Source organism: Cygnus atratus, chromosome 1 (genome assembly GCF_013377495.2).
Source record: "Cygnus atratus isolate AKBS03 ecotype Queensland, Australia chromosome 1, CAtr_DNAZoo_HiC_assembly, whole genome shotgun sequence".
NCBI classification, from domain to species: domain Eukaryota; kingdom Metazoa; phylum Chordata; class Aves; order Anseriformes; family Anatidae; genus Cygnus; species Cygnus atratus.
In genome coordinates, this window is record NC_066362.1 from 46550548 (window position 1) to 46574527 (window position 23980).

At 38.5% G+C, this 23980-nt stretch overlaps 1 long non-coding RNA gene across 1 annotated transcript in view; it reads right to left on the bottom strand.

Annotated features, from left to right (window-relative positions):
- The window catches only part of LOC118250549 (uncharacterized), a 43470-nt gene that overhangs the window by 18726 nt on the left and 764 nt on the right, over positions 1-23980 (bottom strand). The gene's annotated exons all lie outside the window — the stretch shown is intronic.

Genomic DNA, 23980 nt, shown 5'->3' on the forward strand with positions numbered 1-23980 from the left:
CCCAGCAAATACTAATAACAGTTTGTATGCATAATAAAAATATATGTTTATAAAACATCATATGTAGAATGATATAGGGATGAAAATAATCCCTCTGGGACTTATACTGTTATTGTTTCAATGAAATTCAGATCCTCTTTTCCCCACTAATTTAACAGCACACAAATTCGGAATCCTTCCAGTCCCACACTGTGCCTCAGAAATGCTTGTGTACACAGACTGCATTTCTTTAATCAGTGTAAATTCACCCTGCAATTTTCTCTCCCTACCACTACCCCCTTGAGCAACAGGTTAATAAATAAATAAATAAAGCCCATTTAGCTCTCCCTCAGTTGTGTGCAGGCAGACATCCTCTCCAGGTCTTTAGGTAGATGAGCAACTCTGCTGAATCCAGTGACTCACATACTTGTAATTATGTGCACCCAGGGAATCTACATCCTTAATTTGTTTTTTGCCTCCTGTGGTGTTTAAATCATGAGACTTCTTTTTTTTTCTTTAAAAAAAAAAAAAAAAGACCTGCTTGTTGTTCTGGTTGTTCCTAGCAAGTTTCTCTTTTTCCTTGTTCTAGCTGGGTTTTCAGGTGCTCCAACAAAATATAAGTCTCCCACCAGAGTCCTTAAAGAAGAAAGATTTCCAGGGTAAGTATACTATATTAATAAATGAAACCCAACCTTTTAAAAATTACACTGTCAGAAAAACCCATTAGGCTGTAAAAGAGTTGAAGTAAACATTAGATTTTAATATCTACTGCTGCTTAGATTTTTCTGAACTAAAAATCCCCAGTGAGCACTTAAAACTTCATTACTACGCTGAAAGGTTGTGAAAGGCTATTTAAAGGTTTTCAATTTTGCTGAAGTCTAGAGGTTATTACAGCTTGAAAGAATACAAACCCTAATATTACATGGAATGAAAGGAATCAAATTTATGTTCTCATCTCCCCTGTAGTTTAATCCAGTTCTATTAAATTCAATGGAGAAAATTAGGGCAGGTTGAAACTTTTTAGAGGGCTGATGAAAAATAATATTTGGTCATTGTAGAAAACATTTCTGTCTATTACTCACACTCCAAAGGATATTTCTATCTCTTGGTCCCACAGTCACAACTTATAGTGTTATCAGTCTCCTGCTCAGAAACCCAGGGCTATGACCTGTGTCAGACTCATACCAAAATGTGCAGAATTACACAAGAAAAATGAGGATATCTGACTCCAGCTCATAGCTGAGGTTATCTATAACTTGATATGCAGACTTTCATTATAAATATTTTAAGTTTTTTTCTTCCTTTACTTAATTTGGGAAGGAATATTGGGTGACTCAGATGGTATGGGCTATCTATCATCACAGCAGACAGCTGTAATGGAAGTTGACCAAACAGCGCAGTGCAAATTATGATGAAGAAGAACTTTTATTCTTATCTACTGAGCAGTCCATCAGACTCCAGGTTTGGTCTGTCCCAAGAGCCAAATAAAAGAAAGCATGCGCCTGGTGCACAGCTGCAGCTGGGTGAAGAGGTGTTCATCTCCAACCTCACCGGGACTGGAGAGATTGCCAGTACTTTTCATTTTGGTTCACTATACATCTCAGTTCTCACAGTTGAAAGGGATAGGAACCCAGTTACAGAGATTTTCCTCAGAAAATTTCCCCATATATTGTTATCTTATTGCAAAATAGTCAAAAATACTTTGAGTTTTCTTGTCACCACTCATACCTGAATGTCTTCTACCTTGAGACAACTTACTGCCATTTATGTTAAAATGTCACTTTTTTGGAGAGGTTCGATTCCAGACTTCGATCCTAATTTGAAAAGGAAGCAGAGAGGTATTAGAAATGTTAAGATACCCCCACCCTAACAAATCAGTGCTTTTGACCTCTCCCTTCGCCCTTCTTCTACATCACATCTTAGCCCTTTAACTATTCCAGAAATCACGCAATTTTTAATGCAAGGTTTGTGTGAGCTAGCCAGGAAGCACAAAAGATTTTAGAGGCTCCCAGGATAAAGCAGCTGGAAGGGATCTCCAGAGGTCTTCTGGTCCAGCATGCCACTCAAAGGCATTCCAGCAAGGTAGGGTAGCTCCAGGCCTTCTCAGTTTGAGTTCTGAATCTCTGGCAGCGAGATACCACTATCTCTGCAGGCCCTGAACCCCACCTTTGGCTGAAGCTTTGGCTGTGAAATTTCTGTTCCACTGCTCAGGCAGGGCCCATCCTGAATATGGACACACTGAGAAGGCTTAGGAAGGAGGAGATCCAGCCAGGCACCTTCATCAAACCATATCATTCCTTATGGCAGCCAAATTCAGACTCAACGCTAGAAAAGCTGCAAGAAAACTAACAAAGGTTCAAGGCTGTTTGTTCGGCAGGACCAGTATGAGCTGTGCATAGCAGTTCGCGTAATGCATCATCTGAAGTTAATACATACATACAGTATTCCCAGGAAACTTCTTCTGAAGAATAACTTTGGGCAGCAAAGAGAGTTAGTCTATATTTTTCTATAGAAGCATTTCTAGTTATAAAGACACACAAAGACACACTACATTTCCAACAATTATTTCCTGTCTTGAATGTATGCTAATATCAACTATGCTCAATGAGGTGTATTGGTTTTAAGATGCAAATTGCTCTTCAACTTCAAACCTTAATTTCATTCACTTTGGAAAATTGTAGCTTGCACTTAATATGTGGACAGAAACTTCTATTGGCCTTTTTCTGAGATTGCTGGCTGTTACAAGAGAATCACATATTAAACACATCATTTCAAAATATTCTTCAACATTTCAGAATTTATACCACTTTGACATCACTCTAATACATCTTTAATTTTTTATTGAGTAATTAGGATTTCTACCCTTTGTAGGTAGGAGAGTTAATTTTCATATTTTTGCCATAGAATAAGTGCCAGAAAACAGATTGAACTCTTTCTGATTTTTTTCTTTATGTTTTTGTAGAGATGAGATATAAAAAGACATTAATTTCTAAAGTATTGGCATGTGTGCAGTTTTCACCATTCCTGTAAAGGTCAGTGAGTATGCTGTCATTGGAGGAGAAGCAAATCAGTGCTCCTTTGCCCAGGAAGACAGGCTTTATTTGAATCATTCTTGCTAGGCAATTTTCATCTTCCTTTGAATTTATTATTTGTGTCAGCATCAATGACAATAAATCAAGCACAAGTTGCCTGTCCACATGGACACTTCTGTTGTCTCAAAATGAGGGAAGCTAATGCAGAAGGGGAAATGGATTCAGGTAAGCATGTTTCCTCAGCAAACATGTGAGAACAGTATTTGCCCCAGCTCCCATTTTTATCACTGCAGAAGGCACAGTTTATGGGTTTCCTTGGGACTGTGGTCTTCTCCGCCCAGCGGCTTCTGAACTGTGGAGTCCTGCTGAAGCTAATGTAAATAAAGATTTTAGAAGAATTTAACTTCCGACAACATCTTGAGATGTCACTGAAATACTAATTTTATGTTAGCATTTATGAAGCATATGTCCTAGTAACCAAACTTGTGTCACATTAATTTTCAGTCCTCAGAAGTACTCAAATACTTCGGGTCTTCAGGGAAGCCACAGTTTTGCTCAGCTGGATCTGAGTCTAGACCAGTACTGCACAGCTGGCAGCGGCTACCTAACCAGCAGTCAGTGTTTCTTTAGTCTGATGCTGTTTCAGGTCTCTGTTCTTCTCTTAAAAGCCCTAAATAGTCGGGCTGTGAGTGAGCTCAAACTAAGTTATGAGCTTAATGACTTGTAAGCCCTTGGTCCTCTGAAGAAGGTGTATCTTGTAGGGATGCAACACCTGGAAAAATCCAACCTTGAATCCAGGGTGGCTTGGCAATATCCAGATAAAAGCAGATGAGTTCAAAACATATGGATGCAGCACACCAAACTGAGACAAATGTAGAAGTTTTTAGGGTGCTTTTTATGCCTTCTTCAGACTCACCTTTTACTAAATAAACAAGAAGAAAAAAACAAGAAGAAGAAAAAGCTATAACTGCTGACACCCTGTAATAAACAAAATTTACAAGAAAGGAACTTTGTGTCTTATGCTCCCATCTCCTGATTAAACTGAGTTGAAAGATACACAGTTTTAGGCTGTTTTCCTTTTTTCTTATAGCATCTCCAGAATATGGTCCTAAAATGTACATTTCAGAATTAACAGGGGCTGAACGACTAATGCAAAATGCATCTCAGCTTTAAGTGGGGACCTGCAAAAGATATCTCCATAGCTTCCCCGGAGAAAAGTGGTACATTTCTATAATACTTCAAATATTTCTTTAGTTATAAAATGGGATGCTAATACACACATATACAGAGAAAAGCAAATGCAGTCAGCATCACTGGGCTAACTTTATAATACAAAAATCCATCCACATTAACTTCATAAACACCCTTTACTGTGGTATCAGCAGTTTCTTAACCCATCCAAATGCTTTGGAAAGGCAGCTGTTTCTCCCATCAGTACTCAGATAGTGCTTTCAGTAAACATAGTGAGAGGTCTGAGAATCTAGGGGGAGACTTCAGCTCCACTTTCCGTCTGGAGTACACGTTGCATACAGAATACGTACATTGAGTTAATGAAATGTTGCCTCACAACATTCCAACAGGTTCCAACAGGTGACTTTGAAAAGTGTGGCATTTAAAGGGTTAAACATATAATGATTACATACTGAAGTTTCTAATGCTAATGTTTAAATGGAGTCTAGTTGATTAATGAGGTCTTTCATTTGCAGTCACTACAAAAATAATTTTTTTTTATCTTACTTGCACAGTCTACAGTACTTTCAAAGACACCGGCTGCTCATTATGAATAATCACACAGTGTTCATGAAAGAAGAGTACACTGAAAATGACAAAATCACCAAGTTATTAATGTGCAAATATTCAATGTAAAGTGAAAATTATTTATAAAAAAAAAAAACAAACCACTCTGAAATGTTGTAATGTCATTTGTATAATTTCACAGTTGAGAAAAAAAGAGGGATGTCATCTTACTTTTTGTCTTTCTTTTTTGATACTTGCTACACCCAGGATTAATTTTCAAGTAAAATTTAAATCTTCCTTTCAGACAGCTGCTGCTTTCAGACTTAAAAGAAATATTTAAAGAAAACAGTCTGCTTCAAGAGAGTAAGAATATAAACACTGTACAATTAGCTATTAATTACATTGTAAATCTGTTTCTTAAGAAACATATTTAATTTCTGCTTTTAAAACGAATCATTGGATTTACATTAAAATATATTCTACTGTCTTTCAATTTCTGTTCTGACATCCAAAGGTGTCCTTTTCATATGAAAACATATTGATACAGAATCAATGCAATAACATTTTTTGACCTTCTGTGTTTTGGATATTAAAACAGTAACAAAAAGGAAGAAAGCCAGGGAATGTAATAACATCAAATTTAGTAAATTCAAGGAGAGTGACTTTCCACATTTAACCTGTAGAAGACTTGAAAAATAAGAAGCATCTCTGGAACAAGGAATGGGCTTTGAGGTAGGAGTCAGCCTACATGGAGTCAGCTGCTGGAAGCAGGCAGGGAACTTACTGAGGCAGAGAACTGCATACCTGCATTTGGAAGGAAACCCTGCCCTTTCCATTGAAGCAGCTGATAATAATTTACCATATGCAATTAGATGTTTAAATGTAGATACCTGAGTTTATATTGCTTACATGTCCATCTGTACTATATATTAAGGTGTCCACTACTCTAAAACCCAGTCCTCTAAATGATCTCCTGTTTGTGGTATTTCTTAGAGACAAAGTGGAGAAGTTACAAAAGCCCACAAAAGTAATGAATTTTCTAATTTATTCATGTCTTGGAGCTATTTGTTGGCATTTGTTTGCTTGTCTTGGGATCAGATTTAATGTTTGACAGTATATTTTGATGCACATAGATCTAGGGCTCTGAGATTTCTAGAGGACATTTTATCACTTTCCAGACACAAAAAATACTCACACCTTATCCTGATACAGATCTTTACTTTCCCACCATGCTCCTAAGTGATACCAAAAGAAAAGAAAGGTAGGAAGGGCTGTGATTTGAAAATCATTTAAGTCTCTATAGGGTTTTGAAGGTCTTTGAAATGTGTTCTGAGTTTCATGTAACACCATTTCTTCAAAGCAATGAAAAGCTTAAATTAGTGTTGCTTGAGAACATTTCAAGACTGATTTTTCTGTAAATTAATTTCTTGTGCTATTTTCACTGCTTTTGGTTTGCAGTAATTTAATCAGTCTGTAATCTTCTATCAGTTATCTCACCACCCTATAATGTTCCTTTACAGCTGAATGGAGACCCTGCTTATGCTTCCAAGCTATTGAGGAGACACATTGTGGGTGCTGCTGGTCCCCAACTTCACGTCTCAGTGTCTGAGAAGCTTAAGAATAATTAAAATAAGTCAGTGTCATCTTTAAACATTCTATTTTTCTCATTATGTGCACTGAATAATACTTACCCTCACAGATTCATTTTAAGTCTTATATTCTGTTGATAGCTATTTCATGTCTCAGTAGAGATTGTTTTGAAAATTCCTTGGTTAAGACTATATGAAGTATCTTAAAAAAAGGAAAAAAAATCCTAATTATGTGGGCCCGTTGCACAAAAATAAATAAATAAATAAATAAATAAAATGTTTCTGGCTGTATTTTTTTTGTTGTTGTTTTTGTTCTTTATGGCAATTTACTGTTGGGTTTTGCCATAAATCCTCCGCAGAATCTATCAATCATCCTGCCATAAAGTAAAAGAATGCTTTACTCCCTTTGTGTGACCCCGGTGCTGTAATATTTTTCTAATTAAGATCACTATAAAATTCATTTTTCCTCTACTTCCTCCTCCACATCCCACTCCCAATTTTCTCTCAGAATATGAAGGTTACCATTTCTGCCTACTATCAGCATAAATCAATTCAGAGCAAATAGCCTAGTGTGATATCTATTAACTTGTCGCCAGGGATAAAATTTATTTAAAACTTAAGAAGTGTTTTGCCATATAAAATGCTACACAGTGCTGCAGTAAATAGTACAGACGTCCCTAATAAAGCACTTTTTTCAGGCACCATTTTCGGAAATACAATCTAGCAATACTAGAAGACTGAATGAAATTCACATACCATGAACATCTTTAGTGATTAGTGTCTTGAGAGTAACACTTACTTTTCTGGACAGCTTGCCTTTTATTATGTCAACAAGATTTTCTACTGGTTTACTGTCCCTTCCTATTTTCTAGTGTTCCCAAAGGAGCAAGTTTTTGATAATGTTTCAGATAATGACCTAAAAAATAAACAAAGCAGATTGATAGTCCAAATAATTTTCTGATAGAAATCACGGCATGGAACTCAGCTAATTCCATATTTCTTTTATGTAAGTTTTATGGTAATTTGATTTTAGTTCCACGAATATGAATGCATTTGTTAATCAACTCTGGCGTGTCCAAAACAGTGTAAGAAATCCTCTCATATTTTCTGTGTAGATTTGAAAAACTCCTTTTGGAGGAAAAAAACCATTTGATAGGTCTATAAAATAAAGTAGGATAAAATATGCACTACAGCACTTGTTTGGCTAGTCACAGTACTCGTATTTTTCTATTTTCCTGTTTGTTAATATCTAATGAGAAAAAGAAGGAAAAAAAAAAAGAGAGAGAAATCACTAGAAAACAAAATAAATGACAATTAGCTATTATTTCAGCAGACTAGAAACAAAAAGGAAAAACAGAATTCATCTCCAAATACTTGTATCAATCTTTTTAAGGACAACAAACATAAAGAAAATATTTGGTATTTCATGCAGAAGTTCTCGTTAAAATCCTATTCATTCTATAAAGGAGAAAACATTGCTGTATTTTTCCAGTTCCATGTACCACCCTGTGTTAACTTCTCCTTAGAGATTTGTTGGATAGGTCATTTAGCAATTTTGCATAAATTGGAATGTTTCAGATTTCCCTTATCTAAGTATGATTCATTTAGCCACTAAAATTGCTATTGAAACCCATTTTGCATCATTAGCTGGCATTACTAAATCGTTCAGCATGCTCAGAAAACACAACCATGGGAAAACATATGTTCATGTGAAGCACTTTTGATATGCTGTTATAAAGAGAGTTCCAGTACATAAACCCGTAACTTCTGCCTATAATATGAAATGTGCAACAAGTAGGCCAAGTCTTGGTTATATCTCTGATATAAAAGCAGCAATTTCGGTTTATTTTGCCACGTGGCAATTATGCCGTCTGCAAGTGACCCCTTTAAAACTCCTCTGTAGTCTTCTGCACAAAGTAGAAATGAGCCATTTTTATTGTTTGCTTTCATTTAAAATTTATTTTTGCTTTAAACAATTCCAGTTCATGATTTCTATCCTGGCTGGGGAAAAAGGAGATCTCGGTTTGGTTGTCTTTTGTTCACAGACCCCCAGCCTCACCTTTGTTCAGCAGCCATAGTGCAGTTCTGGGTTAAGAGGGTGCTCCCTACAGCAAGGGGGAGACCAGGCAAGGAGCCTGCCTGCAACTATGGAGAATTTCCCAATTAACAGAGCTGCATATGCCATGGATACATCTCTTATTTTTAAGAGTCAAGTAAAGCAAGAACTATTCTTCCTTATTCTTCATGGTCAAGAAAGGTAAGAACCACCATAATACGTTTTTACAAGCAAGTAGTTGCCATGGGGTTACCACTTTAAAAAAAAAAAAAAAACAAACCTGCAGCAACCATATTGATTCTTTGCTGCAAAAAAGATACAGGAAAGCCAAAGCTATGTGTGTATGCTCTTTTGTATGATCAAAGCTCTTTAAAATACAATTTGGAGCTCTTTTCCAGAAATTCAGTCAGTGAAGTGGCATAATTCCTACCTTGCAGGTTTTTCCATGTTAAATCAAAAGACAGAGACTTTCCATGGCACTCCCTGGACCAAAGTGGTGGTCTGGCATATGGTGGCAGATCTGCTCAGGCCGGTCACTGCCCCATCCAGCCGTCCTTTCCAATGTCTTGCTCCTGGCTCTTAATTGTTGTGTCCCTGCTGCTGCACTCATGTCCATGCACTCAGGTAGGCTGGAGAAATTTGGTCCAGCTGAAGAATAACCGATGGAGGAAAATGATCGAGACTGTTTACCTTCCAGCCTGCTTCACTGCCTGCCTGAAGAAAAAGCTATGCCAGCACAGGACTGCAGGGTGAGGAGAGAGGCATGAAACACAGGCAAAAGCCAGCAGCGGGGACAGTTTCTGCTCGTGCTGGCGTAGCCACCAAAAAGCTATTCAACTCACCGTGTCCACAACACCCTCACCTGTCACCTATTTGATTCTGATCAGTGTGTCTGTAACTGAAGTTCTGTCTCCTTTCTTGTGTTTCTAAGCACAAAATTCCTCAGTGTGTGAAGGCTTAGGCTCTGCTTACCACTAATGCCTGTCTTGCTCTGTGCACAGTGAGAAATGCCAGTACCCACTAGAGCAGGTCAGCAGAGATGGTCCTTCTTCCATTTAGTCACCAGCTATCAATTAGGTCGTAACTGCTGGCAAGAGTTTCTTCACTAGCTTTGTGCACCAGCAAAGCAGTTAAATATAGCAAAACCACTGTTTGCCTTCTTCCCTGAGAGATATCACAAGGACATTTTGAAATTAGCTGAATGATCATTAAACGCCTTTCTGATACAGGGAAAAGATCAATCTTGCTGGTATGTAACATATGCAGGTTGTCAATGAGTTGCCCTTGCAGTGGTAACACAGGGGAGATATTGACATCTTTAGGGATGCAGTACTTCCCAAAGCCTTTTCCCTTGTGTTATGGGGGTCCTATACAGCAAAAGAGAGCTTGCACTGCTTGGCTTGTTCAGTGTTTTCACATAGGACTCTTCCAGCAAGATTCTGCAAAACAAGTTGTGTGCACTGAGCACCGCTCTAGCAGGGAGCCAAACATCAGTTTAGAAAAATTACCAGCACAGAGAGCTAATTTCAAGTAGCCATAAGGGCTGAGAAAACACTCAGGAACAGCAGTGTCTGCTCTGCCCAACTCATAGGCACTGCAGAGAGAAACAGGGCTGGAACTGGGGTACTTGGGTCCAGGAGCAAGCTGTTCCCAGAAACACTTCTGAGGGCTAAGATAACCTGTCATGTGTCTGGCCCTGCAGCAGCAAAGCTAGGCTCAGATGATCCGTGGCTGATGAAAACTAGAGTGCTATTTTACCTAATCTGTGAGTCATCAAAACAATCTCATTCCCTGACTCCTGGTGAGGATAACTCCAAGACAAAGCAGCTTCTGGTATGCATGCCGTGTTCGCTGGAGACTATCACCTCTCAGTAAGGGCAGAGAAAAAGATGAGAGGTTTTAAAAAATATTGAAATGCCACCACTGCACAAACCTCCATAAAGCAAACTGAAAGGTTTTCTCCTTTCTAACAGCACAGCAGACTCTTAGTACAGCTGCTTAGGAGCTATTTTTGTATCATATAGCTCAAAACCTCTGCGTCTCACTGCAGAGAGGGGTGTTGGGCGCTAGGATGAAAGGGAAACAGTGATGTTGTGTCTGAGAAGTCATTTTAAAAGCTCCATGAATTTAGTGCAGCTCCACAGAGGAAGGGAGTATTGCAAGCTGACAGAATACTCTCTGCCATTAATTAAAGCCTGTTTACTTAGGGATCATATCTTAATGCAAAGAAAGATAATTATTTTTAGAGAGATTTCACCTTTATTACCGTTGAATGAAATTAACGTTAGTTGAATGGCTCACTTGGAAACAAAAAAAGCAAAAGCATCTTAGAGTGCCAATTACAAGCATAAGGTCTGGAACAGCTCTCACCAGCAAGCAGCAGCCACTGGTCCTCATGAAATGACTCCACAATGCCCCCTCTCTCTCACTCTTGCTGTTGAATTTTTTGGCTCATGATTCTTCAAAACAGCTCATTTTGTTGCAGACAGAAGCAAGCACAACCCACTGTCCAAGCTGACCGAAAGCTATGGAAGTTCATGCCAGCATGGCTACAACCCCAAACCTGCCCCTTTAGGTGAAATCATTATACAATATTTATTCAGAGATCTTTGCCCAGTTTCAGAGTGTATGTTTTGATGAGCTGGAGAAGCACCTTTCTGTGCTGACACCAGTCAGTCTAGGGACAGCTTTGATATTTGCATGTCTTCCATCCAGCAAAAGGATTTTACAAACAGTAACCTTGAAGGAAGTTGGCTTTCAGCCATGAATAGAAAAAAGTAAATGTTACATGTCAGCTGAGAATTCTATATAGAATTTGGAGGTGGAAGGGATTTTGTTTTAATAGAAAGTAAACTTGGGAGAACCAAAATTTTTCTGTCATATTTCAATTTCCTACATGCAAAATTCAAATGAAACTGATTGGCTTAGGTTGGATTGATCCATGCAGAACTAATTTAGTTTGCTAAATAGAATTAAAATATCTTGTCTCAGGACAGTTCAACATTAATCTTTCCTTGAGCTGCCATGGTGCTTCAATGGAGCTACAGTTTATTCTCAGAGAGACAAGTACCTGACAGTCTGCATGCCTCATGGTCTGGTCCACACAGTTTTTAAAGGAGACCAAACAAAATAAAGCCATTGATTTGCTGAATCTCACTTTGCTATATCACTTTTGGCTAAACCTGAAAATATATTGAAAATTTGGATGAAAATTTAGAAACCTGCCTGCCTAGAAAGCTAAGAGTCTGTTTGTACCAGGGACTGCAGGGTGGGGAAAAAGATCACACAAGGTCCTCCACGTGTGGAGTAAACCTCCTGACTCTTTGGAAATGAACGGCCTCTGCTGCCCACAGTCCTGTCCCATGGCCACCAGCCATGCTCTGCGGGCAGGGAGGCCGGGAGCGCATCCCCTCCCACGGGTACGTCTGTAGGACCAGAACGGCAACCCATAAACGACATCTCAGGTTCCTCCAGGTGCACCAGGAAAACAAACGCAAGGTCCGTTGCCTCGAGTTTTACATTGCAACAGTTCTGTGCAGAAATCATCCCCCATGATTGCCAAAGGTGTGATTTTATTGCTCTGAAAGCTCTGAATTGTGCCGTTCAAGAATAAAGGCAGCAGCTCTCCCTTCATAACATCTTTGCACGGCTGGATACCTTGTCATTGAATACTTTCCCCTCAGTTTTTTTTTTTTTTTCTTCCCAGCACAGTTTCAAAATTGATCCCTGTTCTTTCAATAAGCTCAGGATTGTGAAGGGTTCAGCAGTAGATGTAACAACTGGTTTTCACCACTGCAAATGCAAGGGTGGAACAGTACACACTTAGAAGTAGTCTTTCAACATTTTATTTTTCACAGAATGACTATTTCTTTTCAGGACACTAATGAAAAGAAGCCTGTATAGGGAAAAAAATAAATAAAATAAAATAAAATAAAATAAAATAAAATAAAATAAAATAAATAAAAATAAAATAATAATAATAAAAAAATAAAATGGCATACACAGGTGTCAAAGAAATTGCTGAACAATTGTAAGAGTCCCTTTAGTGATGACATATTATTCTGACCTGCTGGTGGAGCTGAGCCAATTTGTCCCAGTTGCTCCCTCTTTAGACATCCTTCTCCTGGGGACACTGGGAGGGGTGTTCCTCTCGGAGATGCTGGATGCAGCTGAGCACTGGGAGGTGAAACCTTACATCTGATCTTTCAATCAGTCTTCTATCACAGGATTTTAACAACACTTAGCATCTTTTGGGGGAAGTCAAGATTTTCTGAAAATATCTGGTTACCAGCACTTTCATTATTCCAGTGATAACTTTGAATCTACGCATGCGCATGCACACACACACACATGGATATTGTTCTGAAGATAAGAGGCTTAGAGATTAGCAGTTGCCTTCCTTGCTCATGGTAGAGCTGAAGAGGAAAGACAAATACATAATGCAGCAAATCCCCAAGCAACAAAGTCGGTGGAGGACACCAATTTATACCAGACAAGGACTAAAAGTGCAGAGCTCTAGCTCTCCCTGCTGAGGGGGAAGATGCTTTATTTGTTTTCTTAGATCATTCCTGTAGGCTATGTGGATCATTAGAAATGAACTAATTATACAGGATGTTTTAAAGGTATTTTATTTAACTAGTGACGTACTTTTAATGTAATCAATGCCATGTGACAGGCCATACATTACACTAGTTGGAATTAGGTATTCAGTGTGAATCAAGAAATGGCATTTCCTTTGCCTAGCACTTCTGTTTACTAGCATCCCACTATAGGTGCCTTTTCTAACTTCCACAGTGTAGTAACTTTCTAAATTTTGTTGAGGGATTCTTTACCCAGGTAGATTTTGAAGTTAATATTTAATAGGAGCTTGTGCCCCAGTTTCAAAATAAATTTATTCTATATGCTCCTAAGCCTCACCAAAAGTCAGTCATAAGCTTTTAAGTGCTTATTGTATAGAAAAGCAGGTGTAGATTTATCTGAATATTTTATCTACTGCCCAATGAAAAATGAATATTAGCATTGAACAAATTACCATGTTAACATTATAGTCACCTTATTATTTTTACAGCTTTGTCTGGTCACAGCTTAATGTTCTGTGTAAGTTCAGCTTCATCTGCATTTATTGATTCAAAGTCTTATTTAAAAAGAACTCATTAAAAAATATATTTTGCTGTCATTCTCACTTATTCACTGCATTCACAAGACAGAATCAATTTTACCCAAAGCAAAATTCAAAAATAAAGCTAAGAATAATGACAAACCTCAGTATGATAACATTCCTTTTGGGTTATAAACTTCAAATCATGATTACCCATTGATGACTGCAAAGGTATTCTATATTTTAAGCACTTATATTTATGGGCTTCTACAGGCTGTAAAATGACTGTGCTATAAATAGTGCCTTTCTGTAGGAACATATTGGCAGACAGCTCAGTGGGCATGATCCTGGTTTCTCCTGTGTAAATACTGTGTTTTATCCTGATGTGATTGACATCTCTGTGCTGATGTTTTCACTTCTAAACTTATTTCACCGTTTTCACTGCTTTATCCCTTACTTCAAGCCTGCTTTAATTTGCCTTCTAATTATTTTCGATAATACGTAAACTGGGGAAATGGGAGCTCTTGCTTTACCTGTACCTGAACCTGCAAAAATCCCTCCTGCCCAGGCCTGAGAAAGCAGGGATGCCATTAGACAGGAGAAGTTATGTCAAGAGGAGGAGGGCAGGATCTGTCTTGTTTTAATGCATCACCTCAGACACCTCAGACCCCATCCGATATGCAGGCAGCCATCCTACAAGGATTAACTGTTGTTTGAAATATTACCTCCCAGTCAAGATATCTGTGTGGTTCTGCAGGTCCAGACAAAGTTCTCCACCTCTTCCGAGGATGAAGAGAGGATGAGCACCTGAGAGACGTGGGATTTTTCAGAGTCTGAGTGGCTTAAAAGCTGTGGATGTTCAATGCACAAGTGCCTTGCCCCTGTCCCTCATCCAACCCCCTCCCCACCCTTTTCAGATTCTCATATGTGGCCCTAGAAATCACACAGCTTAAGGAAAAAATGGTGTGTTTGATAATGAATTGGTAACGTCTTCCCCAAGCTGTCATATCAAGCCTGAATGAGCCAATATACTCCAGAGAGGAGCTAGGGTGCCCTGCATGTTCTGACTGCTCTCTCTGTTTCAGGGGAAAGAGAATAAATCTGGCTGCTCTGTGACTGCCTGGGTGAAGATGAAATATTAGAATTTTGTTTCAGTTTTTGCTGAGACTACAACTAAGGGAACAAAAAATATTGGAAAAGGGGACTCAAGGGAATGGGAACAGAAGTGAGGGAAGGTGTCTGAAACCTGCATTCACATCTTTGTTCTGGATCAGACTGCATGAGAAGCATTCTCTTTTTCTTTTAATTATTCAGTAGTCACTGAACCAAAGGGAAATAATGAATATTGTTGACTAGGATGTGGGAGATTCTATCCTGACCTTTGACTGAACCAGACAAGCTTTGTATCTCTCTAAACACAAATACATCACCTTCAGTGAAGGAAACCCCAGGCCTGCTGGAATCTCAGGGAAAACAAACTATCTGCTTAGCCTTTCCTTGCACGTCTTTCCTTGCACCTCAGCAGCTATCCTTTGCTGGAGAGAGACTAATGGACTTGGGACATCTTTAGTTTGACCCATTGTGTCCCATTCTGTGTGCTTAGAGGGTCAGGGTTGGACTGCAAACTCCATCCTGACACAGACACAGACACACACACACACACACATGCATTTTGCAATGAAAAAGTGCTATATGAAAAGATTCTTGACCAGATCTAATACCCACAGTCTTGTCAGCTGTGGGGACACTCTCAGGAGGGGCTGGAGTGGATTTTTCTCACCCCTGCTGAATTCTTACTGAAAAACAGCACCCTTTTCCCACAGTCAGAACAGCCTAGGAGAAGGGAAAGTAAGAAAAATCTGACTGATGGATTTTCTGCACAATTTACACCTCCTGTAAAGTGTAGATACCCAAAGGCAAATACAACAGGAGTAAATAACTCTGACAGCACTGGAGGGGGCAACTGGGCAGTAGTGGCCATGTCATGATGCCCATCATGTATCCCTTGTCTGTTGAAGAGCTCCTCTGTCTCCAGCAATTTCAGGAGTGGTTTCCAAAGGGTTTTACTGTTGCTATATTACCCTCGTGCTACAAGCTGAATGCAGGGAGCAGAAAGGCAGTTGACTGCTGCCCAAAGTATTGATAAAATATTTCATTTGTACCCTGTGATAAACATAAAAACCAGCCAGACAGCCCAGCAACAATTTCTTCCCAACATTTCTGTTGTTGCAGAAGGTAGACATGACAAGACTGAATACCTGCTTGGCTCATCCAGTGCTGCATCCTGCCTTGAATGTTCAGCAGCTTGGAGGGTGCCAACGAGGGGCAGGAACCCCACACCAGGTGCTAGGTGCCAAAGTACACTGCAGTTATGATAGATAAGAATACCACTACTTTAACACACAACATTTTGTACTCTGCTGAAGTAAAACAGCTGGAAACCCAATCTATTACATAATTTTACCAGGTAAAACATTTCTATTTCATTTCTATAACTACAGAAGCAACCAAAAGTGAATGTGCTAGAGTGTGAAACATTTATCTTCTGTTGCATGCAAGAAATCAAAAGGTCAGGTGCTGTGAAGGATCATAACAGGCTCAGAGAGAGAGAATGGCCCTCCACTATGGTTCTCTGTAACCAGAGAAAGATGACTGCCATACAGAGCTAACATTTTATCATTAAACAGCATCTTTCAAATGCCAAACTTATTTACTGATCTTACAGTTCCATGTTATCTCTTACAAAAAATGTGAAAAAGTAATATGCTTTTTATAGATTAATCCTCATAACTCTACACAACATACATGCAGAGATAACTCTCACTCACTTTGTCTTCTCATTATCTAAACAGACATGCCTTTCCTTAACTCATCAACAGAGGTCATCACACAAATGCCCTTGTGGAATATTCATTAATCAAACAACTAATTTGAAATGGATCTTCAAAGCATTATTCATTCCCCATCATTCTTCATACATCAATTTAAATGCTTTATGTGTATAATGATTAGGTTGATGTTTAATTAATTGTGAAAATGTGAATTAAAGCTAAATTACAAGACAAATTATTCCACAGCACACAAAAATCTTAGTTCTCTACTGTTAAGTTTAGAAATCTCAGAGTTTCCAAAAACACCTTTATCTGTCAGCTTTGCGCTGTGAGATTATAGCAGATCAGTTGGCTACATTGTTTAATACCGGTTATAGCCTCAGTGCCACCAATTTACTTCCTCCAATTGCATAATAAATGTTAATACAAATACACATCACCTATTTATAATTAAGGATAAATAGGATATCTGCTGTTTGAAAGGCACTCAAAGGCTCAGAACAGTGGGAGATACACTAGAGATGTCCTACTTCATTTTGTGATTTACCTAATCTCATAAAGCCATTAGATCTAATAATTAACTTCTCAGAGATCACCAAAGGTAATCCACCATCTACAGAGTATGAAGTAGGCAATATATTGACATATGTCTCAGACACAGCAAAAGTTAGTTGCTTTTATGACAGAGTAGCATCCAAATCGTAGCACAATAATTACATCTATCCTATTTACAAACCAGTGGATCTACTTTTCAACTGGATAAACCATTATTTATGTTCTTTGCTATGGATTTTCACACATTGTTGCTCTTGCAGAATGGATTCAGCTTTGAAATGCCAGGAGGGCATTTCAGAAATGGATGGCTGATCCCAGTACAGTGCAGCCCAAAGTACTTTGGTATGCTTTGTGCTGAAATACATGAAGTAACAATACACTAAACTGATTCAAAACAAGAACTTCTTAAACGTACATGTGAAAAAATAGTCAACTATATTTATGTAACAAGAACAAATAAAAAATTTCTTTTTCATTATAACTTAAATAGAAAGAGGCTATATATAGCCAAAGTAGTGGATATCATGGTGCATGATTAAAAAAATAACAATTATGACAAGTGAGGAACACACCTAATTTTTATTACAAACATAAATATAACTTCTAAAAAAATTATTTTCCTCCGGTTATTTAGTGGAAATAGGACAAGAAAGGCCACTCAGATTAAAAAATAAATAAAAAAAATGTCCGCTCACAAAATGAATGTTGCAAAAGCTGTGCAGAAGTATTCATATTGAATTCAAACAAAAAACAGGACAGGGAATGTATTTTACAGGATGGGAGGATAGCAATTGGTCCCAGTGTGGCAAGACAGTAAGCATGGGCATTTGTTAGTGCTGAGATGAGCTTTTCTTGGGTAGAGTTCACATATGCTCCAGCAATAAGATCTAAAACTACATCCTTTAAACCTATCCATATTCAGTATTGTACCAAAGCATGAACTACAATTTCATTACATATGTGCTTAAATGTGTTGTATTATATATATATATTCTATAATGTATATGCATTCATCATTGAATGGACAAGGCCTGAAGGATAAACAGTAGTATTTGAACAGAGCAACTCAGAATGAGTCTTTTTTTTTTTTTTTTTTTTTTCAAAAGTCTGCATGAGGTAGTCTGAGGCACCTCCTTATCTGTATGGCTCAGTACTGAGAAATGTTGAATCTCTACAGCTCTCACTGACTCGGATCAGATGTACATCCAATAATTGACCAATTCTCTAAGACTTACTTTCTGTAAGCAACTGAGAAAAAATGCCAACTTTTACAAAACACTGCTATTTCACCAGCAAATCCTTGAGTGTGCAGACCTGGGCCACCAAAGCAGTATGAATATTAAGGACACTGACTAGGTGTCAGAACAAAATTTCAGATCAAATTAATGTCAAAATATAAAGAGGAAAAAGCCAAATATTCAAGCAACATTTCATTAATTTTCCTGTTTGGAGAAAGTTCAGTAGAGGTTTTTAGATGAACCAAGAGTTTTTAATTTGCTCAGCTGTCTTGAATAACAAGTACCTTGTTTTTCCTTTTTTTTTTTTCTTTTTTTTTTTTCTCTTTTTTTTCCCCTTTTCAGCTGGGATAATAGCTTTATGGTCTACAAGACACACATACTAAGAAGAAGCAATGTCCAAATTCCACTTCAGCACATTGCAGCCCTTAGCAACTGATAAAGCAACATTAATAAACCTGGTCTATTCCAAGTCAAAGCAGATATCATTCAGAGGACGTAAAGTACAGCAAAAGGGATTGAAGTGCATGTCTAGTTTGCAGTGATTTATTTATGAAATTCCTAGGGGACATAGCTACACAAAGGTCTCAAAGCTGTGGTCTGTGGTAAACAGTATGTCATAATATATTTAACAAATGATAATTCAAACCACAGAAAACTACACAGGGAAAGGTTCAGAAAATGTTTCCTGGCGGGGAAGTTACTGAACACTTGGTTTTAACAGTTTTATTATAGCTTAGGGGTAAAGACACTGTTGACTCTACAAATAAATAATTCTTCATCTCAACAACCGAGACTGTTCAAAAACTACAAATTTGAGGTCAAGATGTAGAAGTTTCAATGAAAACATCCTTGTGAATCTTCAGGCACTAATGAAGGAGGTTTCACACTTGGCAATAAGCTTTTAGAGGTTATACAGAACCAATAACTATAACAATAAAATATGAACAAAAGGAAATTGATTTAGCATCACAGGAAACCTCAGGTGGTATATCATCTCAGAATTAATCACAGAAAAATAAAGGGAAATATTGTACAGAACTCCTTTACAGTGTCTAGTGTCTGTTTGTAGTTGTAAACGACCCGTGCAACAGTGATCCTATGATTTTTCTTGGAAAGTCATTCCTTAATCTAGCTGCTAGGATTGGTATTTACGAGCAGTCAGCCAGAATTTTCCAGCCCCCTGGTGCTCTATTCCCTAAGAGCCCAGTAAGGTCATTATTGTCCTTTTTTACTGCTATAAACAATTGTTTCCTCCCCTAGATGCTTGGATATGGCAAGTACTATGGGGAAAATACCACTATCAAAACTCATCTGCATCTTTTATCATCTATTCAGCCAGTGCATTTATTTTGTCCAGCTGCATGCTGCGTGTTACCACTGACTTACTCCTCACCACACTGCTGTCAGCCTGCAGCCCACTTCCTGTGAATTTAGCTGCATTGCCTTTCAGTTTCCAATGCTACTTTGTATAGGATATGTACTTACAGGATGTATGTTCTCATGGATCCACTTAATTTCTGTTTTTACAAACACCTGAATAATGAATATTGGAAAAAATTAACAGGAATTAAGCTGAGTGTTGGCTGGCATATCCTACTGCTCTAGGAAAAGCTTTAGGCTGGAATGTGTGCCATGTTCTGCCTGTGACAAGGTGTTTTACCTCTGTTTTCAGTCCAAAAGCTGAAAGAAATTATCTGTGTGAAGAAACCTCGGTGAGTCTGCCCCTGGTTATTGCAAAAGCCCTTTGCCAAAGTCCATTAGGGATGTGCTCTAGCTGGGTTCTGACTTTCCTTCTGTTATTGCTGTTTTCTTTCCTCTGTTATTTCCAGTGGTATTTTCTGTTAAAGAAGAAAGAAATACTAAAGCTATACACAGTCTCATTAAGCCTGGATACAAAGTTCATCATATACAATGACGAGGACTGTGCATAAATGTCATTCTTCACATGCAAGTGAGATATTTAGAAATCCCAGCCATATCTCTGCCTGGCTCCCAGGAGATCATCCTATAAGTTGTCATATTCACATTAATTAATTCAGGGCTTGTATCTTTTATCATAGACTTTTTTTTTTCTTTTTTCTTTTTTAAGGAAAGGCTACTGGATGGTCACAATGAAAAGGGCAAAAGCCACATAGATAGAGTCTTCTGAAAGGTCAAGCCGTTAAAAATTTGCTTTGATCTTTCATTGTGTCTGCACTTTTGTTACTGATATCCAAAAGCTGAGTTCTAAAGCTGAGCAGGAGAGTCAACTCTTCCAGTCCCAGCGGACTCTGTGTCAGCCTCCATTCATCTGCGTTGTGTAACTTGGCTCCACTCAAGGTTCTCACTGAAATTACCTCCCCTGTTTGTCATCACAGCTTTTTCACTCTGTGTAAACAATTCAAAATGTCAGAAGCTATTAAGACACCCTTTAAAACATTGCATCCTTGGAATCCTTGACTACAGAGACGGACTGAAGGAAAATGCAGATTTAACAACATATTATCAAAAACCTCAAAGTGATTACAGTGAGGTAAGGGGTACACTTACCACCAGTCCTCCAGCCATCTTGATTGTCTCCTCTGAGACCTTTCCTCATGTTTTTTATTGATTTAATAGTAAGATGTTTCAGAACATCTATATTCCTGCTCTGCACAGATTATTGTTGAGTAAAGACAACCATCATAAATAAATAAATAAATAAAATACCAGTTTATTCTCATTTGCCCCTTGAAAAATACCTGCTCAGTCAAGAGAAAAATCAGGAGCAAGATACGATTAAATGAAACTCTTTTAGAAGAAAATGTTTTTACCAGCAAGTAAAATAGCCTGTTCAGTTAGCTTTTACTGTTCGGTTCTGTTAGAAGTGGTCTTGCCTGCAGATTTGTATTTTCTCCTGTATCTCCAGGAAGATAATTCCTGCTGATGACTTGTAGAGCTTCCAATTCCTACCTTTTATTTTTTTTAGCAGGCAGTAGAGAGAAACATCTTTAACAGCTTAAAGCTTCAGTTCCCTTACTAGCACTATTATTTGTCTTCAAAATATATTTTCCATCACCCATCCAACATCATTTCCCAACATTGGTACAATACAAAAGCAAAGCCTGTGGTTTAGCAGTACGTCACATTCCTTCCACTTAAAATACCAGAAAGTATTCTCTTTAAAGAATGCCACTATGGAAAATGTGCAATTAGTCAACAAAGTAATTATTTGCAAGGACCTTCATTCCCGAATTAGTGGAAAGTATTCTCTCTCTCTCTCTCTCTCTCCCTCTCTTTTTAAGATAAATAAATTACATAGGGAAGAAATACATGAAAAAGAACTCTGTATTTTGCTTAATTAAAAGCAGTAAATACTCCTGAAATCACTAGATTTAATTTGACCCATTCACGTTATTTTTTTAAAAAGGTGATGGGGATATTAGTAGCTTTTGGTAGCATGATGACAGAGATTTGGGAGTACTTACAATCATAATTTACCCAAGTTAGCATGAATATTGCTTTTGTACCCTAATCCCTGCTGGTTTTCCTTCCAAAATAGCCTTCAATAAATTTAGCTTTGATTTATACTCTGAAAACAGTGTGAGACATGAATCATCTCCAGGTTAATCGTGCAGTTTCTGTGATCTCTCATTTTCCTTTGGAGCAATGGAACATGAAGGTCTCTGGATCTTGAAGGCATCTCAGGGCAGCCTACGTCTGATGACTTCCAGAGCTGTAAGTGCAGTACCAAGGCAGCAGTGTTTCCAGTCTATGGAGAGCAGACCAGTGGTGGTGCACCTATAGGCCATTTGTGGCTGCTGTGTAGAAACTTCTAATCCCTCTGAAATTCTGTCATTAAAAACTTTTGGGGAAAAAAAGGTTTCATAGAGTCATAGAATTATAGAATCGTAGAATCACAGGATCACAGAATGGTTTGTGTTGGAAGGGACCTTAAGGATCACCTAGTTCCAACCCCCTGCCATGAGCAGGGACACCTCCCACCAGACCAGGTTGCCCAAAGCCCCATCCAGCCTGGCCTTGAACACTTCCAGGGATGGGGCATTCACAGCTTCTCTGGGCAACATGTTCCAGGGCCTCACCACCCTCTGAGTGAAGAATTTCCTCCCAGTATCTAATATAAACCTAACCTCTTTTAGTTTAAAGCCATTATACTTGTCCTATTACTGTTCTCCTCACAAGAAGTCCCTTCCTTGTAGGCCCCCTTTAGGTACTGGAAGGCCACTGTAAGGTCTCCCCAGGGCCTTCTTTTCTGCAGGCTGAACAACTTCAACTCCCTCATCCTGTCTTCATAGGAGAGGTACTCCAGCCCCTTAACCATCTTTGTGGCCCTCCTCAGGACTTGTGTTAATACTTCCATGGGTTCCCAGGTTCTGTGATATACTGGGAGGAATTGCAATGGTACTTGAGCCAACAGCATTCCTAAGTGCATCTATCAGTTAGATTTATGACTGTTGCATGTCAGGAATGTTAGTTCCCGAGCTGATCATCTCCAAGGCTCACCCTGAAAACACCAACCAAAGCAGACATCACACATCCTTTGCATCACTGCCAGGGACTGAACTTTCCATTGTAAATGGTTAATGCATTTCCCCTGCAATGTGAGGCAGCCTGATAGTCATCTGGAGATAAAACTGTGACAAATGTGTGGTCTTAAATACTCTAGGGTCAAAACTGGCTGTGAACATACATGAACCCACAGAAAATGCGTGTATCAGCACGTGATTTTGTTTTTAGCTGCCATAAGGTAAGAAATTGTACTGGTTGATGATACTGTGATGCTGGCCTAATGGTATCAGTGCTTCAATTTACAGTTTTGTGAGATAAAAAGATTATACCCTTATCAGACAGAGTTATAGCAATTAAAAAACAGCCGTCAAGTGGAAATCTAGAACAATACAAGCAATACACATAAGCAAAACCTGGTGACATTCTGTTTTGTGGACCTTACACCAATTGGGAATGCACAAGGGAGAATCACTGGTGTCAACACCTTGAAACAGTCACTGCTCTGCTGGCCAACACCCAACCACACAGTAAACCACCCTGGGGTTGAACTGGTTGAAAACAAAACAAAACGAAGCAAAATGAAACAAAACAAATAAATGAAAAAGAAATAAAATAATAATAATAATAATAATAATAATAATAATAAAGGAAGTGAAGAGGAAGAGAAAGCTGTGGGGCCTTTTGCTTCAACTCACAGAGCTGTCATATGCAAGCAGTTGAGTTGGCACTGCTGGACAGGAGAACACTCCCTTTGTAGGGCATTAGGCTGTTTTGTTAGCAAAGATTTTGCATCATGGTTCCACAAGCTGAGATGTTGTCCTGTCCCTATCATCATTTTGATCCTTTATATAGATACATTGCTAGTCTCTTGCCAGATATACACCCATTTCCATTCCATGCAATGTCCCTCCCGACCCTTCCACCTCAAAACAGCACACATTTCAAGTTTTTTAGCACTATACAAACAGGTTTTCATCACCATATCATATTTCACAGCTCTCTGGATGTTTTGCAAATGGACAATACTCCTTCCTATACATTTTTCCTCTAATGTCCAAGTCCAGCCTCAAATACCTGAATATGTGTCATAAAAATCTTAGAATACCGGTCAGCAAAAACAGTACATAGTTTCAGGCAATAGCTGCCCTTCTTTTACTTGCATGTTGTAGTCTAACAACAGTTTCACTTATCAAAATCACTTCTACTACAGGGACGCAGAACACAGGTAATATCCTTGAATCCTCCTGCTCTGTGTGCCTTATCTTGCTGGGGTGACTTTCATCAGTTTCAGTGCACTTCTCCCTTGGATTTGTCTTTGGATGAAAAGCTCTCTTTGCAGACCAGAGGCATCACCTCCAAATTGCTAATTATGTGAAC